Raw genomic sequence first — 12418 nt, 5'->3', positions numbered from 1 at the left:
GCCCAGCAGTATACTCACTGCCCAGGGGAACGTTCATTGCCCAGGGGAGCACTCATTGCCAGGGGGAGCACGCATTGCCCAGGGGGTACAGTCACTGCCCTGGGATACACTCACTGCCCTGGGGTACTCTCACTGCCCTGGGATACACTCACTACTCAGGGGTACATTCACTGCCCGGGGGTACACTCACTGCCCAGGGGTACACTCATTGCTCAGGGGGTACACTCACTGCCCAGGGGTACACTCACTGCCCAGGGGGTACACTCTCTGCCCAGGGGGTACACTCACTGCCCAGGGGGTACACTCACTGCCCAGGGGGTACACTCACTGCCCAGGGGTCGCACTCACTGCCCAGGGGTCGCACTCACTGCCCAGGGGTCGCACTCACTGCCCAGGGGTCGCACTCACTGCCCAGGGGTCGCACTCACTGCCCAGGGGTCGCACTCACTGCCCAGCGGTCGCACTCACTGCCCAGGGGTCGCACTCACTGCCCAGGGGTCGCACTCACTGCCCAGGGGTCGCACTCACTGCCCAGGGGTCGCACTCACTGCCCAGGCGTCGCACTCACTGCCCAGGGGTCGCACTCACTGCCCAGGGGTCGCACTCACTGCCCAGGGGTCGCACTCATTTCCCAGGGGGTGCACTCACTGCCCAGGGGGTGCACTCACTGCCCAGGGGGTGCACTCACTGCCCAGGGGGTGCACTCACTGCCCAGGGGGTGCACTCACTGCCCAGGGGTACACTCACTGCCCAGGGGTACACTCACTGCCCAGTGGGCACTTACTGCCTTGGCTTACACTCAATTCCCGGTGTGTGCACTCACTGCCTGGGGTATACTCACTGCCCAGTGGAACACTTACTGCCCAGGGTTACACTCACAGCCCAGGTGTAAACTCAATGCCCAGGGGTTACAATCACTACCCGGGGGTTCACTCACTGCCCAGGGAGTACAGTCACTGCCCAGGGGTTCACTCACTGCCCGGGGTTCACTCACTGCCCAGGGGGTACACTCACTGGCTGGCGGTTCAATAACTGCCCAGGGGGTGCACTCACTGCCCAGGGGGTGCACTCACTGCCCAGGGGGTACACTCACTGCCCAGGGGGTACACTCACTGCCCAGGGGTACACTCACTGCCCAGGGGTACACTCACTGCCCAGGGGTACACTCACTGCCCAGGGGTACACTCACTGCCCAGGGGGTACACTCACTGCCCAGGGGGTACACTCACTGCCCAGGGGGTACACTCACTGCCCAGGGGGTACACTCACTGCCCAGGGGTCGCACTCACTGCCCAGGGGTCGCACTCACTGCCCAGGGGTCGCACTCACTGCCCAGGGGTCGCACTCACTGCCCAGGGGTCGCACTCACTGCCCAGTGGTCGCACTCACTGCCCAGGGGTCGCACTCACTGCCCAGGGGTCGCACTCACTGCCCAGGGGTCGCACTCACTGCCCAGGGGTCGCACTCACTGCCCAGGGGTCGCACTCACTGCCCAGAGGTCGCACTCACTGCCCAGGGGTCGCACTCACTGCCCAGGGGTCGCACTCACTGCCCAGGGGTCGCACTCACTGCCCAAGAGGTGCACTCACTTCCCAGGGGGTACACTCACTGCCCAGGGGTACACTCACTGCCCAGGGGGCACTTACTGCCTTGGCTTACACTCAATTCCTGGGGTGTACACTCACTGCCTGGGGTATACTCACTGCCCAGTGGAGCACTTACTGCCCAGGGTTACACTCACAGCCCAAGTGTAAACTCAATGCCCAGGGGTTACAATCACTACCCGGGGGTACACTCACTTCTCAGGGGCACACTCACTGCCCAGGGGGTACCCTCACTGTCCAAGTGGTTCACTCTCTGCCTGGGGGTACACTAACTGCCTGGGGGTATATTCACTGCCCTGGGATACACTCATTGCCCAGGGGTTACACTCACTGCCCAGCGGTAATCTGACTGCCCGGGGGTACACTTACTGCCCAGGGGGTACACTCACTGCTCAGGGGGTACACTCACTGCCCAGGGGGTACACTCACTGCCCAGGTAGTACACTCACTGCCCACGGGGTGCACTCACTGCCCAGGGGGTACACTCACTGCCCAGGGATAACACACTGCCCAGGGGGTATACTCACTGCCTGGGGGTACACTCACTGCCCAGGGGAGCACGCATTGCCCAGGGGTACACTCACTGCCCGTGGGTGCACTTACTGCCCGGGGGGTACAGTCACTGCACTGGGATACACACACTGCCCTGGGGAACTCTCTCTGCCCTGGGATACACTCACTACTCGGGGGTTCACTCACTGCCCAGGGAGTACAGTCACTGCCCAGGGGTTCACTCACTGCCCGGGGTTCACTCACTGCCCAGGGGGTACACTCACTGGCTGGCGGTTCAATCACTGCCCAGGGGTGCACTCACTGCCCAGGGGGTGCACTCACTGCCCAGGGGGTGCACTCACTGCCCAGGGGGTGCACTCACTGCCCAGGGGGTGCACTCACTGCCCAGGGGGTGCACTCACTGCCCAGGGGGTACACTCACTGCCCAGGGGTACACTCACTGCCCAGGGTACACTCACTGCCCAGGGGTACACTCACTGCCCGGGGGTACACTCACTGCCCAGGGGGTACACTCACAGCCCGGGGGTACACTCACAGCCCGGGGGTACACTCACTGCCCGGGGGTACACTCAATGCCCGGGGGTACTCTCACTGCACTGGGATACACTCACTACTCGGGTGTACACTCACTGCTCAGGGGGTAACACACTGCCCAGGGGTACACTCACTGCCCGGGGGGTACACTCACTGCCCGGGGGGTACACTCACTGCCCGGGGGGTACACTCACTGCCCGGGGGGTACACTCATTGCCCGGGGGGTACACTCAGTGCCCGGGGGGTACACTCACTGCCCGGGGGTACACTCACTGCCCGGGGGGTACTCTCACTGCCCGGGGGGTACACTCACTGCCCGGGGGGTACACTCACTGCCTGGGGGGTACACTCACTGCCCGGGGGGTACACTCACTGCCCGGGGGGTACACTCACTGCCCGGGGGGTACACTCACTGCCCAGAGTGGACACTCACTGCCCGGGGGGGACACTCACTGCCCGGGGGGTACACTCACTGTACACATCCCACTGTACACTGTACACATCCCACTCCAACCCCAGCAAGATCATCCCACTCCAAACCCAGCAAGATCACCCACACGAACCCCAGGGGTGCACTCACTGCCCGGGGGTGCACTCACTGCCCGGGGGTGCACTCACTGCCCGGGGGGTGCATTCACTGCCCAGGGGTTACACTCACTGCCCAGGGGTTACACTCACTGCCCAGGGGTTACACTCACTGCCCAGGGGTACACTCACTGCCCAGGGGTACACTCACTGCCCAGGGGGTACACTCACTGCCCAGGGGGTACACTCACTGCCCAGGGGGTACACTCACTGCCCACGGGGTGCACTCACTGCCCAGGGGGTACACTCACTGCCCAGGGATAACACACTGCCCAGGGCGTATACTCACTGCCTGGGGGTACACTCACTGCCCAGGGGAGCACGCATTGCCCAGGGGTACACTCACTGCCCGGGGGTGCACTTACTGCCCGGGGGGTACAGTCACTGCACTGGGATACACACACTGCCCTGGGGTACTCTCTCTGCCCTGGGATACACTCACTACTCGGGGGTTCATTCACTGCCCAGGGAGTACAGTCACTGCCCAGGTGTTCACTCACTGCCCGGGGTTCACTCACTGCCCAGGGGGTACACTCACTGGCTGGCGGTTCAATCACTGCCCAGGGGGTGCACTCACTGCCCAGGGGGTACACTCACTGCCCAGGGGGTACACTCACTGCCCAGGGGTACACTCACTGCCCAGGGTTACACTCACTGCCCAGGGGTACACTCACTGCCCGGGGGTACACTCACTGCCCAGGGGGTACACTCACAGCCCGGGGGTACACTCACTGCCCGGGGGTACACTCAATGCCCGGGGGTACTCTCACTGCACTGGGATACACTCACTACTCGGGTGTACACTCACTGCTCAGGGGGTCACTCACTGCCCTGGGATAAACTCACTGCCCAGGGGGTACACTCACTGCCCGGGGGGTAAACTCACTGCCCGGGGGGTACACTCACTGCCCGGGGGGTACACTCACTGCCCGGGGGGTACACTCACTGCCCAGGGGTACACTCACTGCCCGGGGGGTACACTCACTGCCCGGGGGGTACACTCACTGCCCGGGGGGTACACTCACTGCCCGGTGGGTACACTCACTGCCCGGTGGGTACACTCACTGCCCGGTGGGTACACTCACTCCCCGGGGGGTACACTCACTGCCCGGGGGGTACAATCACTGCCCGGGTGGTACACTCACTGCCCGGGGGGTACACTCACTGCCCGGGGGGTACACTCACTGCCCAGGGGGTACACTCACTGCCCGGGGGGGACACTCACTGCCCGGGGGGGACACTCACTGCCCGGGGGGGACACTCACTGCCCGGGGGGTACACTCAGTGTACACATCCCACTGTACACTGTACACATCCCACTCCAACCCCAGCAAGATCATCCCACTCCAACCCCAGCAAGATCACCCACACGAACCCCAGGGGTGCACTCACTGCCCAGGGGGTACACTCACTGCCCAGGGGTACACTCACTGCCCGGGGGTGCACTCACTGCCCAGGGGGTGCACTCACTGCCCAGGGGGTACACTCACTGCCAGGGGGTACACTCACTGCCCAGGGGGTACACTCACTGCCCAGGGGGTGCACTCACTGCCCAGGGGTCGCACTCACTGCCCAGGGGTCGCACTCACTGCCCAGGGGTCGCACTCACTGCCCAGGGGTCGCACTCACTGCCCAGGGGTCGCACTCACTGCCCAGGGGTCGCACTCACTGCCCAGGGGTCGCACTCACTGCCCAGGGGTCGCACTCACTGCCCAGGGGTCGCACTCACTGCCCAGGGGTCGCACTCACTGCCCAGGGGGTGCACTCACTGCCCAGGGAGTACACTCACTGCCAGGGGGTAAACTCACTGCCCGGGGGTATACTCACTGCCCAGGGGCACCCACACTGCCCAGGGGGTACACTTACTGCCCACAGGGTGCATTCACTGCCCCGGGGTATACTCACTGCCCAGGGCTACACTCACTGCCCGGGGGTTCACTCACTGCCCAAGGGGTTCACTCTCTGCCCAGGGCTAAACTCACGTCCCAGGGGTAAACTCACTGCCCAGGGGTGCACTCACTGCCCAAGACATAAACTGACTGCCCAGGGGTACACGCAATGCCCAGGGGGTACACTCACTGCCCGGAGGTACACTCACTGCCCAAGGGGTTCACTCTCTGCCTGGGGGTAAACTCACTGCCTGGGGGTATACTCACTGCCCAGGGGCACTCACACTGCCCAGGGGGACACTCTCTGCCCAGGGGTACACTCACTGCCCTGGGTTACAGTTACTGCCCAGGGGGTACACTGATGGCCCAGGGGGTGCATTCACTGCCCAGGGGGTGCATTCACTGCCCAGGGGGTACAATCACTGCCCTGGGATTCACTCATTGCCCAAGGGCACACTCACTGCCCAGGGGTACACTCACTGCCCAGGGGGCACTTACTGCCTTGGCTTACACTCAATTCCCGGGGTGTACAATCACTGCCTGGGGGTATACTCACTGCCCAGTGGAACACATACTGCCCAGGGGTACACTCACAGCCCAGGTGTAAACTCAATGCCCAGGGGTTACAATCACTACCCGGGGGTACACTCACTTCTCAGGGGCACACTCACTGCCCAGAGGGTACGCTCACTGTCCAAGGGGTACACTCACTGTCCAAGGGGTTCACTCTCTGCCCGGGGGTACACTAACTGCCTGGGGGTATATTCACTGCCCTGGGATACACTCATTGCCCAGGGGGTACACTCACTGCCCAGCGGTAATCTGCCTGCCCGGGGGTACACTTACTGCCCATGGGGTACACTCACTGCTCAGGGGTATACTCACTGCCTGGGGGTACACTCACTGCCCAGGGGTACACTCATTGTCCAGGGGCTCACTCACTGCCCAGCAGTATACTCACTGCCCAGGGGAACACTCATTGCCCAGGGGAGCACTCATTGCCAAGGGGAGCACTCATTGCAGAGGGGTACACTCTGCTCAGGGGTACACTCACTGCCCGGGGGTACACTCACTGCCCGGGGGGTACACTCACTGCCCGGGGGGTACACTCACTGCCTGGGGGGTACACTCACTGCTCAGGTGTACACTCACTGCTCAGGTGTACACTCACTGCCCGGGAGTACACACACTGCCCGGGGGGTACACTCACTGCCCTGGGATACACTCACTGCCCTGGGGTACTCTCACTGTCCTTGGATACACTCACTGCCCGGGGGTACACTCACTGCCCGGGGGTACACTCACTGCCCGGGGGGTACACTCACTGCCCGGGGGTACACTCACTGCCCGGGGGGTACAGTCACTGCTCGGGTGTACACTCACTGCTCGCGTGTACACTCACTGCCCGGGAGTACACACACTGCCCGGGGGGTACACTCACTGCCCTGGGATACACTCACTGCCCTGGGGTACTCTCACTGCCCTTGGATACACTCACTGCCCGGGGGTACACTCACTGCCCGGGGGTACACTCACTGCCCGGGGGTACACTCACTGCCCGGGGGGTACACTCACTGCCCGGGGGGTACACTCACTGCCCGGGGGGTACACTCACTGCCCGGGGGTACACTCACTGCCCGGGGGTACACTCACTGCCTGGGGGTACACTCACTGCCCGGGGGGTACAATCACTGCCCGGGGGGTACACTCACTGCCCGGGGGTACACTCACTGCCCGGGGGTACACTCACTGCCCGGGAGGTACACTCACTGCCCCGGGGTACACTCACTGCCCAGGGGTACACTCACTGCCCGGGGGTACACTCACTGCCCGGGGGTACACTCAATGCCCGGGGGTACTCTCACTGCTCTGGGATACACTCACTACTCGGGTGTACACTCACTGCTCAGGGGGTCACTCACTGCCCTGGGATAAACTCACTGCCAAGGGGGTACACTCACTGCCCGGGGGGTACACTCACTGCCCGGGGGGTACACTCACTGCCCGGGGGATACACTCACTGCCCAGGGGTACACTCACTGCCCGGGGGTACACTCACTGCCTGGGGGGTACACTCACTGCCCGGGGGGTACACTCACTGCCCGGGTGGTACACTCACTGCCCGGGGGGTACACTCACTGCCCGGGGGGTACACTCACTGCCCGGTGGGTACACTCACTGCCCGGTGGGTACACTCACTGCCCGGGGGGTACACTCACTGCCCGGGGGGTACACTCACTGCCCGGGGGGTACACTCACTGCCCGGGGGGTACACTCACTGCCCGGGGGGTACACTCACTGCCCGGGGGGACACTCACTGCCCGGGGGGTACACTCACTGTACACATCCCACTGTACACTGTACACATCCCACTCCAACCCCAGCAAGATCATCCCACTCCAACCCCAGCAAGATCACCCACACGAACCCCAGGGGTGCACTCACTGCCCGGGGGTGCACTCACTGCCCGGGGGTGCACTCACTGCCCGGGGGGTGCACTCACTGCCCGGGGGGTGCACTCACTGCCCGGGGGGTGCACTCACTGCCCGGGGGGTGCATTCACTGCCCAGGGGTTACACTCACTGCCCAGGGGTAACACTCATTGCCCAGGGGTTACACTCACTGCCCAGGGGTTACACTCACTGCCCAGGGGTTACACTCACTGCCCAGGGGTTACACTCACTGCCCAAGGGTTACACTCACTGCCCAAGGGTTACACTCACTGCCCAAGGGTTACACTCACTGCCCAGGGGGTGCACTCACTGCCCAAGGGTTACACTCACTGCCCAGGGGGTGCACTCACTGCCCAGGGGGTGCACTCACTGCCCAGGGGGTACACTCACTGCCCAGGGGTACACTCACTGCCTGGGGGGTGCACTCACTGCCCAGGGGGAGCACTCACTGCCCAGGGGGTACACTCACTGCCCAGGGTTACACTCACTGCCCAAAGGTTACACTCACTGCCCAAAGGTTACACTCACTGCCCAGGGGGTTACACTCACTGCCCAGGGGGTGCACTCACTGCCCAGGGGGTGCACTCACTGCCCAGGGGTGCACCCACTGCCCAGGGGGTACACTCACTGCCCAGGGATAACACACTGCCCGGGGGTTTTACTCACTGCCTGGGGGACAACTCACTGCCCAGGTGTACACTCATTGCCCAGGGGCACAGTCACTGCCCAGCAGTATACTCACTGCCCAGGGGAACGTTCATTGCCCAGGGGAGCACTCATTGCCAGGGGGAGCACGCATTGCCCAGGGGGTACAGTCACTGCCCTGGGATACACTCACTGCCCTGGGGTACTCTCACTGCCCTGGGATACACTCACTACTCAGGGGTACATTCACTGCCCAGGGGTACACTCACTGCCCAGGGGTACACTCACTGCCCAGGGGGTACACTCACTGCCCAGGGGGTACACTCACTGCCCAGGGGGTACACTCACTGCCCAGGGGTCGCACTCACTGCCCAGGGGTCGCACTCACTGCCCAGGGGTCGCACTCACTGCCCAGGGGTCGCACTCACTGCCCAGGGGTCGCACTCACTGCCCAGGGGTCGCACTCACTGCCCAGGGGTCGCACTCACTGCCCAGGGGTCGCACTCACTGCCCAGGGGTCGCACTCACTGCCCAGGGGGTGCACTCACAGCCCAGGGAGTACACTCACTGCCAGGGGGTAAACTCACTGCCTGGGGGTATACTCACTGCCCAGGGGCACCCACACTGCCCAGGGGGTACACTTACTGCCCAGGGGGTACACTGACGGCCCACAGGGTGCATTCACTGCCCCGGGGTATACTCACTGCCCAGGGCTACACTCACTGCCCGGGGGTTCACTCACTGCCCAAGGGGTTCACTCTCTGCCCAGGGCTAAACTCACTTCCCAGGGGTAAACTCACTGCCCAGGGGTGCACTCACTGCCCAAGACATAAACTGACTGCCCAGGGGTACACGCAATGCCCAGGGGGTGCACTCACTGCCCGGAGGTACACTCACTGCCCAAGGGGTTCACTCTCTGCCCGGGGGTAAACTCACTGCCTGGGGGTATACTCACTGCCCAGGGGCACTCACACTGCCCAGGGGGACACTCTCTGCCCGGGGGTACACTCACTTCCCAGGGTTACAGTTACTGCCCAGGGGTACACTGATGGCCCAGGGGGTGCATTCACTGCCCAGGGGGTACAATCACTGCCCTGGGATTCACTCATTGCCCAAGGGCACACTCACTGCCCAGGGGTACACTCACTGCCCAGGGGGCACTTACTGCCTTGGCTTACACTCAATTCCCGGGGTGTACAATCACTGCCTGGGGGTATACTCACTGCCCAGTGGAACACATACTGCCCAGGGGTACACTCACTGCCCAGGGGTAAACTCAATGCCCAGGGGTTACAATCACTACCCGGGGGTACACTCACTTCTCAGGGGCACGCTCACTGCCCAGAGGGTACGCTCACTGTCCAAGGGGTACACTCACTGTCCAAGGTGTTCACTCTCTTCCCGGGGGTACACTAACTGCCTGGGGGTATATTCACTGCCCTGGGATACACTCATTGCCCAGGGGGTACACTCACTGCCCAGCGGTAATCTGCCTGCCCGGGGGTACACTTACTGCCCATGGGGTACACTCACTGCTCAGGGGTATACTCACTGCCTGGGGGTACACTCACTGCCCAGGGGTACACTCATTGTCCAGGGGCTCACTCACTGCCCAGCAGTATACTCACTGCCCAGGGGAACACTCATTGCCCAGGGGAGCACTCATTGCCAAGGGGAGCACTCATTGCAGAGGGGTACACTCTGCTCAGGGGTACACTCACTGCCCGGGGGTACACTCACTGCCCGGGGGGTACAGTCACTGCTCAGGTGTACACTCACTGCTCAGGTGTACACTCACTGCCCGGGAGTACACACACTGCCCGGGGGGTACACACACTGCCCTGGGATACACTCACTGCCCTGGGGTACTCTCACTGCCCTTGGATACACTCACTGCCCGGGGGTACACTCACTGCCCGGGGGTACACTCACTGCCCGGGGGTACACTCACTGCCCGGGGGGTACACTCACTGCCCGGGGGTACACTCACTGCCCGGGGGGTACAGTCACTGCTCAGGTGTACACTCACTGCTCAGGTGTACACTCACTGCCCGGGAGTACACACACTGCCCGGGGGGTACACTCACTGCCCTGGGATACACTCACTGCCCTGGGGTACTCTCACTGCCCTTGGATACACTCACTGCCCGGGGGTACACTCACTGCCCGGGGGGTACACTCACTGCCCGGGGGGTACACTCACTGCCCGGGGGGTACACTCACTGCCCGGGGGTACACTCACTGCCCGGGGGTACACTCACTGCCCGGGGGTACACTCACTGCCCGGGGGTACACTCACTGCCCGGGGGTACACTCACTGCCCGGGGGTACACTCATTGCCCGGGGGTACACTCACTGCCCGGGGGTACACTCAATGCCCGGGGGTACACTCACTGCCCAGGGGTACACTCACTGCCCGGGGGTACACTCACTGCCCGGGGGTACACTCACTGCCCGGGGGTACACTCACTGCCCGGGGGTACACTCACTGCCCGGGGGGACACTGTCTGCCCGCGGGTACACTCACTGCCCAGGGTTACAGTTATTGCCCAGGGGGTACACACTCTGCCCAGGTGTATACTCACTGCCCAGGTGGTACTCTCACTGCCTGGGGGTACAATCGCTGCCCAGGGGGTACAATCGCTGCCCAGGGGGTACACTCACTGCCCAGGGGGTACACTCACTGCCCAGAGGGTACACTCACTGCCCGGGGGTACACTCACTGTCCTGGGGCACAATCTCTGCCCGGGTGTTCACTCACTGCCCAGGGGTACACCCTCTGCCCTGTGGTACACTCAGTGCGCAGGTTTACACTCTGCCCAGCGGTTCACTCACTGCCCAGGGGTACACTCACTGCCCAGGGGTACACTCACTGCCCAGGGGTTACACTCACGGCCCAGGGGTACACTCACTGCCCAGGGGGTGCACTCACTGCCCAAGGGGTACACTCACTGCCCACGGTTTACACTCACTGCCCAGGGGGTGCACTCACTGCCCAGGGGGTACACTCACTGCCCAGGGGGTACGATCACTGGCTGGCGGTTCAATCACTGCCCAGGGGGTGCACTCACTGCCCAGGGGGTGCACTCATTGCCCAGGGGGTGCACTCACTGCCCAGGGGGTGCACTCACTGCCCAGGGGGTGCACTCACTGCCCAGGGGGTGCACTCACTGCCCAGGGGGACCCTCACTGCCCAGGGGGACACTCACTGCCCAGGGGCACCCACACTGCCCAGGGGTACACTCACTGCCCAGGGTTACAGTTACTGCCCAGGGGTTACATTCACTGCCCCGGGGTACACTCACTGCCCAAGGGGTTCACTCTCCGCCCCGGGGTAAACTCACTGCCCAGGGGTAAACTCACTGCCCAGGGGTGCACTCACTGCCCAAGACATAAACTTACTGCCCAGGGGTACACTCACTGCCCGGGGTACACTCACTTCCCAGGGGTACACGCAATGCCCAAGGGGTTCACTCTCTGCCCAGGGGTAAACTCACTGCCCGGGGGTATACTCACTGCCTAGGTTTACAGTTACTGCCCAGGGGGTACACCGGCGGCCCAGGGGGTGCATTCACTGCCCAGGGGGTGCATTCACTGCCCCGGGGGTACACTCACTGCCCAGGGGGTACACTCACTGCCCAGGGATTCACTCATTGCCCAAGGGCACACTCACTGCCCGGGGGTACACTCACTGCCTGGGGTATACTCGCTGCCCAGCGGAACATTTACTGCCCAGGGGTACACTCACAGCCCAGGTGTAAACTCAATGCCCAGGGGTTACAATCACTACCCGGGGGTACACCCACTTCTCAGGGGCACACTCACTGACCAGGGGGTACACTCACTCTCCAAGGGCTTCACTCTCTGCCCGGGGGTACACTAACTGCCTGTGGGTATATTCACTGCCCTGGGATACACTCATTGCCCAGGGGTTACACTCACTGCCCAGCGGTAATCTGACTGCCCGGGGATACACTCACTGCCCGGGGGTACACTCACTGACCAGGGGGTACACTCACTGCCCGGGGGTACACTCACTGCCCGGGGGTACACTCACTGCTCGGGGGTACACTCAATGCCCGGGGGTACACTCACTGACCGGGGGGTACACTAACTGACTGGGGGTACACTCACTGCTCGGGGGTCACTCACTGCCCGGGGGGTACACGAACGGCCCGGGGGGTACACGAACGGC

This window comes from Somniosus microcephalus, unplaced genomic scaffold, assembly GCF_052327205.1.
Source record: "Somniosus microcephalus isolate GS21.2 unplaced genomic scaffold, FLI_Smic_1.0 unresolved_chr1, whole genome shotgun sequence".
In the NCBI taxonomy this organism is placed as follows: Eukaryota; Metazoa; Chordata; class Chondrichthyes; order Squaliformes; family Somniosidae; genus Somniosus; species Somniosus microcephalus.
This window is presented reverse-complemented; position numbering follows the sequence as displayed.